Genomic DNA, 21,563 nt, shown 5'->3' with positions numbered 1-21,563 from the left:
TAACTCATACAGACATTCTCATTTATTTAAGCAATTGGGAGCATATATATATATATATTATACAAATATATAGAGACAAGGCATAGGAGGGAGTTGAATTTGAAGGTATAATATATTAAAAAGATGGAGTTCATGGGTAATGGGGAGAAAGGAATGTACTAGGATAAAGGAAAGGAGAGGTAGAATGGTATAAGTTGTTTTACATAAAAGAGGGGTAAGATGGGGGTGTGATTGAACTTTATTCTCATCAGAATTGCTCAGAGAGGGAACAATATATACTCAAACTGGATATGAAAATCTATCTTAATGGGAAAATAAGAGAGAAAAGGGATGTTAGAAAGAGAATAAATGGGGGTAGAGGTGTTAGAAGAGAGAGAAGATCTTGGAAGTAGATAGTCAGATGCAAAACACTTTTGAGAAGAGACAAGGTGAGAGGAAAGAAAGAATAGAATAAATGTAAGTGGGAGGGAATAGGATAGAGGGAAACACAGCTACCAAAATGAACTGTGGGAAAAACATTGAAGCAATGGATTTATGGTAAGAGTCTTTTTATCTGAAAGATAGAGTCAGTTGTCTCTGAATACAGACTAAAGCATACTTATTTTTTGTCAATTCATTTTTCTTGAGATTTTCCTTTCTTTGTGTGTGGAGGGGTTATGTTTATCTTTACAACATAACTATTGAAGTAATGTTTTTCATGGCTACACATTTTTAACCTATACCAAGTAATGTGCATTCTTAAAGAGAGTGGCGGATGAGGGGTGGGGAGAAAAATTGGAACTCAAAATTTTTGAAATAAATATGGAAATTTGCTTTTACAGTGCAGCTGAGAGGAAATTTTTGTTGTTGTTGTTGTTTTTTGCAAGACAGTAGGGTTAAGTGACTTGCCCAAGATCACACAGCTAGGTAATTTTTAAGTGTCTGAGGCCAGGTTTGAACTCAGGTCCTTTTGACTCCAGGGCTGGTACTCTATCCACTGTGCCACTTAGCTGCCCCTAGAGGAAAATTTGAAAATAAAATAAATTAAAAGGGGGAAAAAAAGAAAACAGACAAAAACACAAAGAGAATTCTTAAAAGATCAAATTTTGGGGGAAAATTGGGGATGGGGGGTGATCTCAAGAAATGTGGATGCACTGAGAAATCATGTCAGGAGGGGTGGTTGCAGCAGGAGTACAGCCTCTCTTAGGTGCTCTCTCCAAAATATTTCAAAAACCTTCAAATTATACTCTTAACTAAATTTTTGAGAGACAGAAACCACAGAAAGATCCAGTGAGGCAATTCTCCAGCCCAAGGTAACCTGAAAAATAGTGGAGATGCTCTGTCCATGGGGTTGGAGGGGGGCACCTTGCCAGAGCAAAGGAACTTCAAACTTCTGGGAACAGCCCCAGGGCACCTGGGTCCCTGGGAGTCCTAGCTTCTCCCAGCAGAAGCAATTTCCTGACCTGCCACCCCAGGGAGCACCAAGCACAATTTGGAAGATCAGCAGGGTGACCTCTCCCAGAGCAAGCTCGAAGCGCAGGAAAGTGTGGCCCTCTGCAGCCCTCAGCAAAGCCTAAACTGAAGGAAGCCTGTGGGGCTGCCTAGCAAGAACCTCCCGGCTGCTGCTTCCTGACAGCTCACCCCATGGAAGGAAAGGGAGGAGAGGGAGATTGCCAAGGTCTGTTCTCTGAACCTGGGACAGGACTCTGGAGATTTAACCATATTCAGACCCTGGTTGCAGTCTGGGGCCCCCATGGAGGAGGGACCTATCTCACAGCCCCAGGGTAGAGGGGTGTGCTTGTGGTTATTCACAGACCAGGAGAGCAGACAGAGCATCCCATAAGACTTGAAGGAACTGAGGTCCTTGCAGGGGGTGTCCCAATAATACTCAAAAACTCAAGAAACATCCCCAACCCAGGCAAAGTCTGGAAAAATGAGTAAACAGAAAAAAAGAACCTGACCATAAACTATTACTTTGGTCCCATGCAGGATCAAAACACACATTCAAAAGATGAGAAAGTCCAAGCTTCTGCATCTAAAGACTCCAAGAAATATAGAATTTGGTCTCAGGCTATGACAGAGTTCAAAAAAGATTTTGAAAATCAAGTAAGGATGGTAGAGGAAAAATTGGGAAAAGAAATGAGTGAGATGCAGGAAAACCAAGTCAGCAGCCGGGAGATCCAAAAAAAATGCTGACAAAAATAATATTAAAAACCAGTTCAAGTCAAATGGATAAAACAGTTTAAAAAGCTGTTGAGGAGAAGAATGTTTTAAAAAGCAGAATTGGCTAGATGGAAAAGGAGATAAGAAAGCTCTCTGAGAAAAACAAATCTTTCAGATGTAGAATGGAAGTAAAGGAAGTTGATAACTGCTAGAAATCAAGACACAATAATTCAACACCAAAGAATGAAAAACTAGAAGGAAATGTGAAATATCTCATTGAAAAAAGCAACTGATCTGGAAAACAAATCCAGAAAAGATAATTTAAAAATTAATGGGCTATCTGAAAAGCATGATCAGGAAAGGAGCTTTGACTTCGTTTTTAAAATTACCCTGATATTACCCTGATATCCTAGAAGCATAGAACAAAGCAGAAATTGAGATAACCTGCCAATCTCTTCCTGAAAGAGAGATCCAAAAAAATAATGACCCCCCCCTGCAAAATTATAGCCAAAGTCCAGAACTCCCAAGGCAAAGAAAAAATATTACAAGCAGCCAGAAGTAAATAATCCAAATATTGTGGAGCTGCAGTCAGGATCGCACAGGACTTAGTAGCATCCACACTAAGGGCTCAAAGGGCTTGGGATATAATATTCAAGAAGGCAAAAGATCTTGGGATGCAAACAAGAATGAACTATTCAGCAAAACTGAACATCCTCTTCCAAGGGAAAAGATGGACTTTCAATAAAACCCTGGAATTTCAAATGATCCTGTTGAAATGACAAGAGCTGAACAGAAAGTTTGATCTTCAAGTACAGGAATCAGGTGAAGTATAGATAGGGTGGATGAGGAGGGTAAATTATATGAGGGATTTAATGATGATGAACTGTGTGTATTCTTGCATGGAAAGATAATACTGATAATACTCATATGAACCTTCTCATTTAATAGAGCAGTAAAAGGAGCCTTCTATAGATGAGTCACAGGAGAAATCCAAATTTGAAGATATAATATATTATAAAAATGGAGTCAGTGGGTGAAAGGTAAATGTACTGGAAATAAGAGAAAGGAGAGGTAGAATAGGCTAAAATATTTCATGCAAAAGTTATTTCATGTAGCTTTTGCAATGGTATGGAAGTGGAGGGGAAGGTGAGGGGTAATGAGGGAGCCTTCATTCTCATTGGAAAGGGCTCAGAGAGAAAACAGCATACACACTAAATAGGGTATAGATATCTAAGAGAAAAAGGAGAGAAGGGGGATGGGGGAGGGAAGAGGGATGTGGGTGATAAAGGAGAGAGTAGATCATAAAAGAGAATAGTCAGATATAACATATTTTCTTTTTTAACCTTTTGAAAGGTGATGGGATTAGGTGGCCTGTCTGGGACCATGGGGCCAGGTGGCTGTTGGGTCTCTGGGGTGGGATATATTTTTGGGTCCTCTTGGCCCCAGGGCAGGTGCTCTGTCCACTGCACCATTTGTCTGTCCCACAGTACATTTTTGAAGAGAGACAGAATGAAAGGAGAGAGAAAATAAAATAGATGGTAGTGGGGAGGTATGGATGGGGGAATTACAATCAGCAAGAGCAACTGTGGAAAAATTAGGGAAGTAACTTCTATGATGGACTTATGATAAAAAATGTGATCCATGTGAGACAGAGCTGATGGTATCAGAATACAAACTGAAACACTTTTTTCTCTTTCTTTCAATTTATTTATCACGAGGTTTTATATTTTTGAGGTGGAGGAGGTATTATGTTTACTCTTAAACAAGATTATTTTAGTAATGTGTAAATAAATCTTTAAAATAGTAAAAAAAGAGAAATCATGAGATTAGAATCAGAGTGTATGTCTTTAGATATCAAAATGCCTTTTTGACATAATCTCAGATAAGTTCAATATTTATTGGATAAAAATAATTAAGTGAATTTGTAATTGGTTGAACTATCATAAATCAAAAGGGCTGAAAAATGGAGTGATATCTATTCTGAAAGGCATTCCTCATTGCTATGTTTATTCTGAATTCAGTACTATTTAGAATTTCTTAGTGATTTGGATGAATGCATATAATATTTATCAAATTTGTGGAATATTTGAGAATGGGAAGAGTAGCTAAAGATCCATTTATTTGAAATACCTCCCTCAATGCAACTGCCACTCAAGAGCTATCAGAAATTACATTCGGTTGTCAATATTATATTTGTAGGAATCCTTTATAAATCATGACTAATAAATTGCTACCAAGATATTCATTTTATTAGTCAAAGCATATATTTTCTGCAAAGCAAAAATATTTAATGAAATAAGATAGTAATAAATTAAGAATAAAATTATTTTACATACCCTAAAAACTTGTGTTCATTTTCCAAGTTCACTTTCAGGGAAAAGAGTAAATATTCATAGAAATTATACAAAGGACAAATGCATGTGAGGATATATACATGGGCTAGGGTGCACTTCCAGGAGATACTTGTGACAAAAGAATACATATGGAATGTAAAGTCATACTTTTTATATTTTAGAATTTCCAGTTTTCCACAGACATCATCATACAGCTCTCAGCTAGATATACTCCGCAGCTGGCAGTTCTTTCTCTTGTTTCCCTCTGTTGCAGCACTTATCCATTGGACATATAAGTTATTCCTCACAAATGTTACATCTTTTTACCTATTCAAACATTTTCAGGTTTACATAATACACTGTCCATCATAAACCTGGCATTTTGTGATTTAAAAAATCTTAATTATAAAATGAGCTACATTTCTATTAGTAAGTACAAGTCACTTATTATAACCCACCTATAGTCTTCATCCAAGGCATTATCTTCATTGATAATGGTTACTTTGACCTTCATCTATGCAGGAGAAAGAATAGGAGATTTTATACTGTTAGTAAAATTCTCTCCATTAGCAAAAACTATATATTTCAATATTCAACTTTTTCAGTCAGTAGCTATATAGTTCTTTAGCAAAGTCAAGCTGTTCATACAAGGTAAAAGAAGTTTAGGATAACTTAGTATCACTGAGACTTTTTTCTGAATTCCTTTCTTCTCCTATTGTCTTTTCTGAAACCCTTAATTCAATATCATAAAATATATTGGCAGAAGCACATTTAATTTAAAAATATCATTTTATACCTTTTATATTGATAAATATCCCAGGAAATTACTTCCCCAGATGGAAAAGTACTTGAGCAATATAGTAGAGAGCAATATGGAACTTTGCCCAAAGAGCAATAAAACTGTTCAAACCCTTTGATCCAGCAATTCAAATTCTAGATATATACCCAGAAGAAATAATTTTTAAAAAGGGAACAGTCCTACATGTTCCAAAATATTCATAGAAGCTCTTCACAAAGAATTAGAAATTAAGGGGATACCCATCAATTGGGGAATAGCTAAATAAGTTATGGTACATGGATACTATGGATTATTATTGATTTATAAGAAACTATAAATGGAACAACAACATCATTATGAGATGAACAGCCTTGATGGAAGCAACTCCTCTCAGCAGTCCAGAGAGCTAGGACAACCATATTAGATCAGCTGTGGAATATATTATCCCCATCCAGTGGAAGAAAAACAAAACAAAACAAAAAACACACAGACACAGACACAGACACAGACCAGACACAGACACACACACACACACACACATACACACACACACACAACAACCCTTCCGAATTTGTTGAACACTTTATAAAAATTATCTCTTATGTATCTCTTTCCCTTATTCATAATTCCTCATATGAAAAATTACTAATCTATACACATGTTTATCAATATATATATATATATATGTATATATATATATATATATATATACAATGTCAACTTGAGTGTTAGCTTTGGAGGGGAGTGGGGTGGGAAAAGAGGATGGAAAGACATTTTGTAACTCAAAAAATATACTTGTGTATATACATAAAAATAAATAAATAAACAGTCATATAAATAAAAGAGGGACTGCTTAAGGTGATCTTAATTGTATTCCCAGAACATAGCAAAATAGCTATTTCAAAAGTTTGATGTTTAGCAAATTATTTTTATTCAATCATATATATGCATATATAAAGTAAATTTTGAGAAAGCTAGATACTGTTTTATTCTTTTATCCAGTTACATATAAAGCTAGTTTTAAACAAAAATTTTTATGTAAGACTTTGAGTTCCAAATTTTTCCTCCCTCCATCCCTTCTCCCTCCCATCCCTAATCAATTTTATTTAAGTTGTACATGTACAATAATGTCAAACATATGCCCATATTAGTCATATTATGAAAGAAGAATCAGAACAAAAGGGAAAAACCTATAAGAAAGAAAACAAAATTAAGGTGAATAGTGAGCTTTGGTTTGCATTCAGACTCCTTAGTTCTCTTATGTAATTTTCCATCAAAAATCTTTTAGAGGAGGGGGCAGCTAGGTTGCACAGTGGCTAGAGCACTGCCTTGGAGTCAGGAGGACCTGAGTTCAAATTCTGCCTCAGATGCTTAATAATTGCGTAGTTGTATATAACCTTGGGTAAATCACTAAACATCATTGCCTTAAATAAATAAAATTTACAAAAAAAACCTTTTATTTATTTTCTTTTTAGTTTGTTTTTGCAAGGCAATGGGGTTAAGTGGATTGTCCAAGGCCACACAGCTAGGTAATTATTAAGTGTCTGAGGCCAGATTTGAACTCAGGTCCTCCTGACTCCAGGGCCAGTGCTCCATCCACTGCACCATCTAGCCATCCCTTATTTTTTATTACTATTTTATTTCTTTTGCAATTATATACAATGGTAGGTTTTTGTAAGGTTTTTTTTGGTAAGGTTTTAAATTTTACAATTTTTCCTCTACCCCTTTCCCTCCCCCATTACCCCACAGAAGGCAGTCTGATAATCTTTACATTGTTTTCATTCTATACAATGATGAGAATTGTATGTCTTGAGAGAGAACAATAACCTTGAGGAGAAAAATATAATATTAGAGATAGTAAAATTATTTAGTAAATAAGAACTTTAAAAAAATTGCAGGTCATAGGTACTCTAAAATTATCGTTGATTATTGCATTTATGGAATGAGCAAGTCCATTAAGGTTGATCATCACCCCCATGTTGATGTTAGGATGTACAATGTTCTTCTGGTTCTGCTCATCTTGTTCAACATCAGTTCATGCAAGTCTTTCCAGGCTTCTCTGAAATGTCATTCCTCTTAGTTTCTAATAGAACTATATTGTTCCATAACATACATATACCACAATTTATTCATCCATCCCCCAATTGATGGACATTCACTTGATTTCCAATTCTTTGCTATCACAAACAGGGCAATTATGAATATTTTTTTGTACAAGTGATGTTTTTACCCTTTTACATGATCTCTGGGTATGCACATTTTTATTGTCCTTTAAGTATAATTTCCAGACTGCTCTCCAGAAAGGTTGGATGAGTTCACAGATTCAACCAAAATATATTAGTGCCTCAGATTTCCCACATCCCTTCCAACACTGAACACTGTCCTTTCTGGGTATACTGGCCAATGTGATAGCTGTAAGATGGTATCTCAGAGAGGCTTTAATTTGCATTTTTCTAATCAGTAATGATTTAGAGCAATTTTTCATATGACTGTGGATAGCTTTCATTTCCTCATCTGTAAATTGACTTTGCACATCCTTTGTCCATTTGTCAATCAGGGAATAGCATTTTTTTTATAAATTTGGCTCAATTCTCTATATATTTTAGAAATGAATCCTTTTGTCAGAAATACTAGTTGTAAAAATTGTTTCCCAATTTACTCCATGTCTTTTGATTTTAGTTTTTTAGAATTATGTTTGAGAAGTAACCAACACAGGCTACTGGTCATTACTAAACCCAGTAAGTAAAGCCTCTAGGGATCTCAACACCAAACCTCTGTGAACCAGCCCCTTGCCAACATAAGGTGTTAGGAAAATGAAGAAAGGTCAGTGAAAAGAAGGGTCCATAGAAAAATTCGTAAAAGAAAAAGATCCTAATTCAGAGAGATCTAGAATCTCTGAGGAGAATATGATCTGGTCTCCAGCACAGAAAAACTTTGTTGAAGAATCAGGAAGGAGTTTAAAATCAATCCAAAAAATTGGGAGAGACAATTAACACCTTGTAACAAGAAAGCAAATCATTGGAAAATACAACTAGACAAATGCAAAAAGAAGATAATTCTCTCAAATCCTCAATTAGTCAAATGGAAAACTCTTTCAAAAATAAAATTGACCAATTGGAAAAGGATTTGCAAAAGGTAAATGAAGAAAATTCTTCTCTAAAAAAAAAGAATGAAATCTGTGGAAACTAATGACTTCATGAGATAGCAAGAGTCTGTTAAACAAAACCAAAAAATTGAAAAAATAGAAGAAAAAGATATAAAATAACTCAAGACTAGATGGAGAAGGGACAACCTGAGAATTACAAGTCTTCATGAAAACAATGAAGAGAAAACAATCCTGCACTTAATATTACAGGGTTTAGTGATGGAAAACTGCCCTGATATCATGGAACCAGAAGGAAAAACAGTTATTGAAAGAACACATTGATCCCCATCTGGAAAGATATCCTAAAATGAAAATACTATGGATTGTTGTGATCAAATTCCAGAACTATCAGATAAAAGACAAAATCCTGCAAGTGGCCAGAAAGAAACAATTTAGATACCAAGAAGCCACAGTAAGGATTACACAGGACCTGGCTCCATCAACATTAAGGGATGGTAGGGCCTGGAATAAGATACTCTGAAAAGCAAGGGAGCATGGAATACAGTCAAGAATCCTCTATCCAGTACAACTGAGCCTTCTCTTAGAGGGGAAAAGATGGACATTTAATGAAATGGGAGACTTCCAACATTTCCTGATGAAAAGACCAGAGCTTAATAGAAAATTTGGACATCAAACAGGAGGCTTAAGGGACACATGAATAGTGTTAAAAAAAGGGTAAAGGAAAAATAACTGCTATCCAATAAGATGAAACTGACTATATACCCTCTTGGGAGAAAGATTCTCATAACTCTTGAGAAATGTAACTCTATTACAGAGAATATACTCAGCCAGAAGTGATGCACACTCATGATTTTCTGTGACTCAGATAGAATGATTTAAAAACAATACCTCCTTAAAAAGGGGGACAGTAAGGAGATGGAAAGATGGAGGAGACTGAATGGGGTAAATCTCATTACATTGAGGTACAAAATATTTTGTGTAATAGAGGGGAAGAAGGAAGGAACTGAAAACGACCTGAATCTTCCTCTCATCAGATTTGGCTTAAAGTTAACTTACACAAACACTCAGTTAAGTTAAGAAACTTATTTTACCTTTCAAGTATTAAAAGGGGAAAAAGGAAGGGAGGGGATGGGGGGGAGAAAAAGGGGAACTGACAGAAGGAAGGGAGGGAAGAAATTGAAAAGGGAAAGGGGGAAGAAAATGGTGGGGGTTTGATATAGGAGGGCAAAAACACTGAAGGTGGCAATATTCAGAAACAAAACACTTGGGAATATGGATAAAGGGAAAAAGGGGGAAATACAAACAGAAGGAAGATAGCATGGAGGGCAATAAAATGTTAGTAATTATAACTTTGAATGTAAATGGGATGAATTATCCCTTAAAACATAAGCAACTAGCACAGTAGATTAAAAACCAGAATCCTACAATATTCTGCTTACAAGAAACTCATTTAGGGGCGGCTAGGTGGCATAGTGGATAAAGCACTAGCCTTGAAGTGAGGAGTACCTGGGTTCAAATCCTGTCTCAAACACTTAATAATTACCTAGCTGTGTGGCCTTGGGCAAGCCACTTAACCCCATTTGCCTTGGAACAAACCTAAAAAATAAAAAAAGAAACTCATTTGAAGCAGAGAGATACATATAGTGTAAAGGTTAAAGGTTGGAGCAAAATATATTTTGCTTCAGCTGAAGTGAAAGAAGCAGGGGTAGCAATTCTTGTCTTAGACAAAACAGCTGCAAAAATATAATGCTAAAAGAGATAAGGAAAGAAACTATATCCTCCTAAAAGGAACCATAGAAAATAAAGTAATTTCAGTGTTAAATATGTATGCAGCCAATGGTATAGCACACACATTCTTAGAGGAGAAGTTGAAAGAGCTACAGGAAGACATAGACAGAAAAACTCTACTAAAGGGAGACCTCAGCCTCCCACTCTCAAATTTAGATAAGTCTAACTAGAAGAAGGAAGTTAAGGAGATAAATAGATTGTTAGAAAACCTAGATATGATAGACTTATGAAGGAAACTGAATGTGGATAGAAAGGAATATAATTTTTTTTTCTGCAGTACATGGTACTGACACAAAAACTGACCATGTCCTAGAGCATAAAACCCTAATGATCAACTGCAAAAAGGCATAAATAGTGAATGTATCTTCCTCAGATAATAATGCAGTAAAAATCATAGATAATACTAGGCCAGGGAGATACAGACCCAAAACTAATTGGAAGCTAAATAACCTCTTTTTAAAAAATGAGTGGATCAAACAACAAATTATAGAAAGAATTAATTATTTCATCCTAGATAATGAAAAATTATACCAAAACCTATGGAATTCATTCAAAGCAGCAGTCACAGGATATATTATATCTTTAAATGCTTACATGAATAAATTAGAGAAAGAAGAAATCAATGAACTAAATATACACCTAAAAAATTGAGAAAGAACAAATTAAAAACTATTGGATTGTAAAAAATATAAATAATTATGTTTAATCAGAGCTAGTAAATCTATATTAGACCAGCTATGTACATTGTTATCCCCAGCCAGAGGAAGAAAAACAAAACAGAAAAACAAAAAATAAAAACGAGCACACACACACACACACACACACACACACACACACACAAAACCTTTAGAATATGATGAACACTTTATGAAAAGTATCTCTTATGTATCTCTTTCCCTTAATTTTAATTCCTCATACTGAAAATAACTAATCTTTAAACATGTTTATCCAAAATATGTATGTACAATGCTAACCTGACTGCTGTTGAAGGGAGGGAGGTGGGAAGGGGGGCAGAAGGAAATTTTGTAACTTAAAAATATATATGTGCATATGGATGAAGGATAAATGGATGAAATTAATTAATTAATTAAAAAAAGAATTATTTTTTATCACTATGTTGCTAAGAAGAGTCAAATGTGCCATAGTTGATCATCACACAATGTTGCTCTTTAAGTACACTTAGCAGCTGTTACTGTAATTATTTCCAGGATTTTCTGAAATCTTCATTGTCATAATTTCTTTTCTTTAGTGTAATTGAAATTTTATTTGATTTTTCCAATTACATGCAATGGTAGTTTTTCAACTGTCATCCATTTTCAATTTTTTTAGTTCTAAATTTTTCTACCACACTCCCTTGTCTCCCCCACTTGCCATGGTGGTGAGCAATCCTGTAAAAGTTGTACATATGTAGTGAAGAACTGGAAATTGAGGAGATGTCCATCAATTGGGAAATGGCTGAACAATTTATGGTATTTGAATGTCATGGTATATTGTTGTTCTATAAGAAACTAGGATTGTTCAGACTCTGGAGAAGCATTGACTGACTTACAGGAACTGATGCTGAATAAAGTGAGTGGAACCAAGAGAACATTGTACACATTACCAACTATATTGTGAGTTGATCAGTTTTCATGAATGCAGCTCCTCTCAGCATTTCAGGACAACCCTAGGAGATATGCATTGGAAAATACTATCTAAATGTAGTGTAAGTAAAACAAAACAAAACAAAGCAACCCTCTCCTCAGAAAACCCCTACACATCTGAATGAATACTACATCCACTTTTTAAAAATTACTCTTATATCTTTCTTTCTTATCTCATTGTTTTCTTCCTTTTCCTTTACTCTTAATTCCTTATGCAGAAAAACACTATTCTGTAAATATGTTAAAACAAATGTATATGCATAATATTCACCAGACTATTTGCCACTGAGGGGAGGGATATGGAAAGGGAAGGTGGAAGGAAATTATGCAACTTAAAAAATATGCATATGCATGTGTATGAATATTAAAAAAACTTACATACCATTATTAGAAAAATAAAATAAAATGTTAATTTCAAAAACTATTTTACATATACATTCATATACAATTTAGTCATGTTGTAAAGGAGGAATTAGAACTAAGGGGAAAGAAAAAACTCCATGAGAAAGGAAGGAAAAATATAAAAGAAGTTTTAGAAAAAGTGACCAGAGTATGCATTCAGACCCAGAAGGTTTCTGATCTGGATGTCCAGGGCATTGCCCATAGCAAGTCTCTCTGGGTTGTCCTTGATTGCTGAACAGTTGAGAGGAGCTCATCACAGATGATTCTCTCACAATGTTACTGTTAATATGCACAATATTCTCTTGGTTCTGCTTAATTCACCTAGCATCAGTTATGTAATTCTTTCCATGCTTCTCTAAAGTCCAATCACTCATAATTTCTTATAGAAAAAAGTATTACATAAAATTCATATATTATAACTTGTTCAGTCAATCCCCAACTGTAAGTTATCACCTCAATTTCCAATTCTTTGCCACTACAAAATGAGTTGCTATAAATATTTTTTGAAAATGTGAGACTTTTCTCATTTTTTATGATTTCTTTGAATATAGATCAAGTATTGGTATTGCTGGGCTAAAGTATACAATAACCTTTATTTCTCTTTAGACATAGTTCCAGATTGCATTCCAGAATGGTTGAATCAGTTCATAATACCACCAATAGTACATTAATATATCACTTTTCCCATATCCTCTCCAACAATGATAATTTTTCTTTTGGGCATTTAATCAATCTTATTGATATGAGGGGATACCTCATAATTGTTTTAATTTGCATTTCTCTAAATAAAAATGATTTGAAACTTTTTTCCATATAACTATATATAGCTTTAATTTCTTCTTCTAAAGCCTGCTTATGCATATCTTTTGATAATTTATCAATTGGTCAATGCCTTGTAACATTATAAATTGGGTCAAAGGGTATGATGAGTTTTATTGCTCTTTGAGCATAGTTCTAGATTGCTCTCCAGAATGGCTGGATCAATTCAAAACTCCACCAATAGAGGATATATTCTAATATTCCCACACCCTATCCAAAATTGACCTATTTCCCTTTTTGTCATCTTGGCCAATAGGATAGATCTGAAGAGGTACCTCATAAATGTTTTAGTTTGCATTTTTCTTATCAATAATGATTTAGAACAATTTTCTCATAACTATATATATATATATATATATATATATATATATATAGAGAGAGAGAGAGAGAGAGAGAGAGTGCATTAATTTTCTCATCTGAAAACTGCCTATTCATATCTTTTGATTATTTATCAATTGAGGAATGACTTAAACACTTGTAAATTTGATTCAGTTCTTGATATATTTTCAAAATGATACTTTAATCAGAAACACTTTTTCACAGCTTTCTGTTTTTTTTTTTTCTTGTTGGCTGCCTTAGTTTTATTAGCACACAACTTTTTAATTTTTAATTCAGTATAGCCAAAATCATCCATTTGTAAGTGATTATATTTTCCTTTTCTTATCCGGTCATAAATCTTTTCCCTTTCCATAGAACCAACAAATAGAGTTTTGCTGTTCTTTTAATTGGTCTATTGTATTGCCCTATATGTTTAAGTTCTATACTTATTTTGAGAACTTATTTTGGTATAGGTTATGAGATGTGGGTCTATGCTGAGTTTTCATCACTCTATTTTCCAATTTTCCCAGGAGCTTTTGTGAAATAGAGTTCTTATTCAAGAAGCTAATGTCTTTGGGTTTGTCAGACAACAGATTACTATAGTCATTTACTACTGCTTCTTTTGAAGCTATTCTAATCCTTATCCATTTCTCTATTTCTTAATCAGTACCAGGTAGTTTTAGTGACTGCTTCTTTTTAGAATACTTTTAGATCTGGTATAGCTAGGCCACATTCCTTTGCATTTTTATTCACCAGTTCCCTTGATATTCTTGACCTTTTGTTGCTCCAGATGAATTTTGTTCCTGTTTTTCTTGTTCTGAAAGATAGTATTTTGGTAGTTTGATTGGTATGCCACTGAACAAGCAATTTAATTGGGTAGAATTGTCATTTTTATTAAATTAGCTCATTCTCAATGTTGAAAATAGCAAATTCTCAACTATGAGAAATTGATATTTTTTCCAGTTGTTTAGATTTGACTTTATTTATGTGAAAAGCATTTTGTAATTTTATTCATACTTTTTCTGAGTTTGTCTTAGGATATAGATTCTCAATTATTTTATGCTCTCTACAGTTAACTTAAATGGAATTTCTCTTTCTATCTCTTGCCCTTGGACTTTATTGTTCAGGTATAGTAATGCTAATGATTTATATGGATTTATTTTATGTCATGCTACTTTGCTGAATTTGTTAATTGTTTCAAGTATTTTAGTTGGTTTTCTAGGGTTCTTTAGGTGAAAAAAGTGAGTTATGCTTCCTCATCAGTTATAATTCCATCAATTTCTTTTCTTCTCTTATTGCTAAAGCTAACTTTTCTATTACAATTTTGATTAGACATGATGATAATGGGCATCCTTATTTCAACCCTGATCTTATTGGAAAGGCTCCTAGTTTATTCCTATTATATATAATATTAACTGATAGTTTTCGGTGGATACTACTTCTTATTTTAAGAAAAATTCTATTTTTTCCAATACTCTCTAGTGCTTTTAATAAAAATGGGTGTGGTATTTTGTGAAAGGCTTTTTCAGCATCCATTTAAATAATCATGAATTCTGTTGGTTTTGTTAATGATATGTTCAATTATGGTGAGTGTTTTCCTAATATTACCTGCTTACTTGTTTTAAATCTTATCTTATCATGGTATATTTTCCTACTAATAAAAGCAGCTAGATGGCGCTGAATAGAATATTGGCTTTGTAGTCAGAAGAACAAGAGTTTGAATCCAACCTCAAAACTAGTTGTCTGACCTTGGGTAAGTTACTTAAACTTGATTGCCTCATATCCAGGGTCATTTCCAGTTGTCCTCATTCATTTCTGGCCACTGGATGCAGATGGCTCTGGAGAAGAAAGTGAGACTAGTGATCTAGCAAAGTGCCCCCTCACTCAATTTCAATTTATATGCTTGTCATAGCATGTTGTGGTCTTCTTTGGTAATGAAGGACAAATATTATTATTGTGGTAATCTCTTTGCTAAAATTCTATTTAAGATTCTTACATCAGGGTGCATTAGGGAGATTGGTCTATAATTTTCTTTGAATGCTTTGGCTCTACTTGCTGTAAGTATCAGCATCATATTAGTTTCATAAAAGAAATTTGGCAGAACTCCTATTTTGTCAATAGTTTCCATAGAATTGGAATTAACTGCTCCTTAAATGTTTGGTAGAATTCACTTGTAAATCTATTTGTACCTGGAACTTTCTGTAAAGGAGTTTATTGATGGTTTCTTCAATTTCATTTTCTGAAATGGGGTTGTTCAAGTATTTTATTTTCTTTCCTGTTAATGTGATTAGTTTATTTTTATCGGCAAATATTTATCGATTTCACTCAGGTTGTTAAATTTATTAGCATACAATTGGGCAAAATAATTCCAAATTATCTCTTTACTTTCCTCCTTATTGATAATGAGTTCATCCTTTTCATTTTTTGATACTGGTAATTTGGTATTCTTTCTTTTTTTAAAAAAGATTAACCAAAGGTTTATCTAATTTATTTATTTTTTCCATAAAACTCTTAGTTTTATTTATTAGATCAGTGGTTTTCTTCAATACAATTTTATTAACTACTCTGTCATTTCTAATTTGGTATTTAAATGAAGATATTTAATTTGTTCTTTTTCTATCATTTTTAGTTGTTTGCCCAATCTATTAATCTCCTTAATTTATTTTATTCATATAACATTTGGAGATATAATATTTCCCCTAAAAACTACTTTGGCTGCATCTCATAAGTTTTGATATGATGTTTCACTGTTGTCACTGTTTTGGATGAAATGGCCAATTATTTCTATGATTTGTTGTTTGAGCTACTTATTATTTAAAGTTAGGTTAGTTAGTTTCCAAGATATTTTTGATTTTCATTCCATGACCTTTTATTACATGTAATTTTTATTGTATCATAATGTGAAATGTGTGCCTTCATCATATTTGCCTTTCTGCATTTGATGGTATGGTTTTTATGCCCTAATAACTGATCAGTTTTGCTATAGGTGTCATGTATTTTAGAGAAAAAAAACATATTTTCTATCCTCATTTAGTTTTCTCTAGAGATTTATCATATCTAAGGTTTTAAACATTTTATTTACCTTAACTTCCTTCTTGTTCTTTTTGTAGTTAGATTTATCTAATTCTGAGAGAGGGAGGAGATTCCCCCATTATTATAGTTTTGCTATCTTTGTATCTTGTAATTTATTCAGTTTCTCCTCTAAGAATGTGGATGCTATAGCAATTGGAACAGATATGTTTAATATTGATAAAACTTCATTGCCTATCTTGTCTTTTAGGGAAATATATTTTCCTTTCTTATCCCTTTTGTTGAATAATCCCTTTATGAATTTGGTTTTTCTGAGAAAAGAATTGCTACCTCTGATTTTTTTTAACTTCCACTGATGCATATTGTATTTTGCTCTAGCCTTTTACCTTTATGCTATGTGCATCTCTTTGTTTCCAAGGTTTTTCTTGGAGTTGTGAAGTGAGTCAACCATTCTGGAGTGTAATATAGAACTATTCCCAAAGAAAAATAAAACCATTCATACCCTTTGACCTAGCAATTCCAATTCTAGTCCTATACCAAGAAGAAATAATAAAAAATGGGAAAAGATCCATATGTTCCATAATATTCATAGCAACTCTTTTTGTAGTGGCAAAAAATTGAGAGTTGAAGGGATGCCCATCATTTGGGGAATGGCTAAACAAGTTATAATACATAAAAATTATGGAATAATATTGTTCGATAAGAAACCATGGATGATCGGACTCTAGAGAAGCATGGAATGAATTACAGGATATGATGCTGAGCAAAGGGAGTAGAACCAAGAAAACAATGTGTACATTAACAACAACATTGTGAGATGATCAACCCTGATGGATGCAGCTTCTCTCAGCAGTTCAGAGAGCTAGGACAACCATATTAGACCAGTTATGGACAAAGATATCCTCATCCAGAGGAAGAAAATCAAAACAAAACAAAATAAAACAAAAAAAACCCTCCTTTAAAGCTTGAGGAACACATTATTCATTTAAAAAAAACTCTTATGTTTTTCTTTCCCTTAATTCTAATTTCTCTTAATGAAAATGGATAACCTGTAAACCTACTTAACACAAATGTGGAAGTACAATATTAACCTGATTTATTTGCTGCTGAAGGGAGTGGAGTGGGAAGAAAAGGTGGAAGGAAATTCTGTAACTTAGAAATATACATAATGAATATGGATGAATGTTTGCAAAACTCATAATTTGTATTTGGAAAAGTAAAACATGAATAAAAATAAATTAAAAATCCAAAGTACATTGCCCTCTGAAACATCATATCCCAGCCCTCTGATCCTTTAATGTAGAAGCTTGATGAGTCCTATGTAATTCTGATTGTGCTTCCTTTGTTTTTAAATTGCTTCTTTTTGGCTACATGCAATATTTTCTCCTTTATTTGAGATCTGGAATTTTACTATGATAATGGTGCTTTTATCCTGGGGTCTCTTTCTGGACATGTTCTATGTATTCTTTCAAGGACAATTTTATCTTCTTGAACAATTATATTAGGATAGTATTGAAAGAAAATTTTTGAAAGATATTTTCCAGGCTATTTTTTTGATCTAGGTTTTTGGGTAGACCAATAATTCATAAATTATCTCTCTTGGTTCTATTTTCCAGTTCATTTGGTTTTCCTAAAGGTTATTTTGTGATTTTATCAAGTTTTTCGGCCTTTTGAATTTGTTTGCTAGCATCTTGGTGCCATGTACATTAGTTTCTACTTTTCCAATTCTAATTTTAGGGTTTGTGTTCTTCAATTAGCTTTTGTGTTTCCTTTTCCAGTTGGTTAATTTTACTTCTTGAAGAATTGCATTCTCTTTGCAGTTCATTGAATTGATTTTTAGATGAGTTGAATTCCTTTTTCAGTTGGGTGATTTTATTTTATTTTTTTGATGAATTAAATTCTTTTTCCAGTTGGTTACTTTTACTTTTAAAGGAGATGATTTCTTTGGTCAATTTTTTAATAATTTTCCAGCATAGCTCTCATTTCTTTTTCTGCTTTTTTTTCTTCCTCTCTTCTTTAGTTTTTGAAATATTTTTTAAAATTCTTCTATAAGGTTTTAAATTTGAGTCCATTCCTTTGAGATAACTCATATAGGTAATTTACCATTGCTTTCTTCTTCTGAAGATGGCATTTTTATCATCTCTATCTGAACAGCAGCTTTCCAAGATATAAAATTTTAATTATTAAAACAGTCTGGGGAAACTTCTGGCCAAGATGGCAGAGAGAAGACAGGCACAGTTCTAAAGTCTCCTGATCTCTTCCCCATCTATCACATGAAACAAATCTCTTAAAAGAAAGCCGAACCAGGAAACCCAGAAAGAAAAGCCAGGAGAGGAAGATCTACCTCAGGATTTGTCTCCTGAAGCAGCCTTGGCTGAGTACTGTCAGGTGAGTCTGGGCTCTGAGGGAGAAGCTGCCTGGGATCAGCCAGATTAATAGCTGAATTGGAATCAGGAGTCTGAGGGCCCGAGAGCCGGACCTGCTGGATCAGCGGTGGGGCTGGACGAAAGGGGCTTAGGTCTGTGGGGAAGCAGAGGCACTGGTGTTGGTGCTGGCCCCCTGGAGCTCTGGGACCAGGCTGGGGGAAGTACTCTGGTGCAGGAGAACGGCAGACACCATTCCTAGGCTTCTCGGATCTGAGAAACTCTGAGGGCACACCTCCATTGCACAGAGGCCTCTCCTCAAACAAAGGCAAATTACTTCTGCCTCAGGCCCAGGTGTGTGAGCAGAAGAACAAGCCCAGCTGTGGAATCACCTCAGGCCAGGGTAAAACCCAGCATTGATTGAAGGCAAAAGAATTCAGTAGTTCCAACTCCTGGTTTTGGGCAAAGGGAGAAGGCCTCCCAACCAAGGTCACCCCAGAGAAGGAAACCAGCACCTCCTACTGGCCAGCCAGATAAACTGGACTCAGTAAAGCCTTCAATGATCTCAAGCCCAGGTGAACCAGCAACCCCCCCCCCCCCAATCAAGGTCTTAGCATAATGAAGAAGGGTCAGCGGAAAGGTGGATCCGTAGAAAAATTCCTGGAAGGGAAAGACCTGGAACCTCTGAGCAGAATAAAATCTGGTCTCCAACACAGAGAGACTTCCTTGAAGAAATAAGGAAGGAGCTTAAAAATTTGGGAGAGACAATAAATACCTTAGAAAGTACAATTGGACAAACACAAAAGGAGAAAAAATCTCTCAGATCATCAATTGGACAATTACAAAATGAGAATAATTCTCTCAGATCCTCAAACGAGCAAATGCAAAAAGAAATTAATTCTCTCAAAACCTCAATTGGTCAAATGGAAAGCTCTTTCAAAAATAGAATTGACCAATTGGAAAAGGAGTTGCAAAAGGTTAATGAAGAAATCTCCTCCCCCCAAAAAATAATGGAGTTTACAGAAACTAATGACTCCATGAGACAGCAAGAGTCAGTTAAACAAAATCAAAAAATAGAAAAAATAGACACAAATGTAAAATACCTCATCAACAAAACCACTGACCTCAAGAATAGATCAAGGAGGGGCAACCTGAAAATTATAGGACTTCCTGAAAACATTGAAGAGAAAAAAAAGCCTGGACTTAATATTACAGGGTCTAGTGATGGAAAACTGCCCTGATATCATGGAATCGGAGGGCAAAGTAGTTATTGAAAGAGTACATCGATTCCAACAGAAAAAGATCCTAAAATGAAAACACCAAGGAATGTTGTGGCCAAACTCCAGAACTATCAGATAAAGGAGAAAATCCTGCAAGAAGCCAGAAAGAAACAATTTAAATATTAAGGAGCCACAGTAAGGATCACGCAGGACCTGGTTGCATCAACTTTAAGGGATCGACGGGCCTGGAACGAGATATTTCGAAGAGCATGGGAGCTTGGAATGCAGCCAAGAATCTACCAAAGCTGTGCCTTCTCTTCCAGGGAAAAGATGGACATTTAATGAAATGGAAGAATTCCAAAAATTTCTGATGAAAAGACCAGAGCTAAAAAGAAAATTTGGACATCAAACAGGAGGTTCAAGAGACACATGAAAAGGTAATAAAAGGGGGGGCAGTAAAAGGAAAAAAAATGCAATCAAGTAAGTTGAAACTGGCTATATCACAGCATGGGGGGAGACTCTCACAAATCCTGAGAAATGTAACTCTAACAGAGAGAATATACCTAGCCAGAAATGATGGAAATCCATGACCTATCCATGAGACTGCTATCTAATGGGAACTAACTGGCATTAACCCCACTTGGGAGAAAGACTCCAATAACTCTCAGGAATTTTGACTCTATTTGATAGAATATACTGAACTAGAAGGGACAGACAATCAGAATTTTCTATGACCTAGACAGAATGATCTAAAAAAAATACACTACCTCCCTAAAAAGGGTGACAGGAAAGAGACGGGAGGAGGGAGGGGATTGAATGGGACAAATCTCATTACACTAAGAGGTACAAAAAACTATGGTAATAGAGGGGAAGAAGGGAGCAGAGGAGAAACACCTGAATCTTCTCATCAGACTTCGCTAAAAGTCAACCTACATATACTCAGTTAACTTATAAAACATCTAACCTTTCAAGTATTAAAAGGGGAAAAGGGGAGGGGGGATGGAGAAAGGGAAGGAGAGTGGGGGAAATAAGGGGAAATAACAAAAGGAAGGGAAGGGAAAAGGGAAAAAGGGAAAGGGGAAAGAAAGGGGAGGGTGTGATATAGGAGGGCAAACACACTGAAGGGGGTGTTATTCAAAAACAAAATATGGGAGAATATGGATAAAAGGGGGGGAAAGGGGGAAAATACAAACAGAGGGAAGATAGCACAGAGGGCAATAAAGAATTAGTAATCATAACCTTGAATGTGAATGGGATGAACTCTCCCTTAAAATGTAAGCAAATAGCAGAGTGGATTAAAAACCAGAATCCTACAATATGCTGCTTACAAGAAACTCATTTGAAGCAGAGAGATATATATAAAGTAAAGGTAAAAGGTTGGAGCAAAATATATTTTGCCTCAGCTGAAGCAAAAAAAAAGCAGGGGTAGCAATCCTTATGTCAGACAAAGCAGCAGCAAAAATAGAAAGCATTAAAAGAGATAAGGAAGGAAACTTTATCCTCCTAAAAGGTACCATAGACAATAAAGTCATTTCAATATTGAATATATATGCACCCAGTGGGACAGCACCTAAATTCTTAGAGGAGAAATTGAAAGTATTACAGGAAGACATAGACAGCA

The sequence above is a fragment of the Macrotis lagotis genome, chromosome 1 (assembly GCF_037893015.1).
Source record: "Macrotis lagotis isolate mMagLag1 chromosome 1, bilby.v1.9.chrom.fasta, whole genome shotgun sequence".
NCBI classification, from domain to species: domain Eukaryota; kingdom Metazoa; phylum Chordata; class Mammalia; order Peramelemorphia; family Peramelidae; genus Macrotis; species Macrotis lagotis.
Note: the sequence above shows the minus strand (reverse complement) of the source record.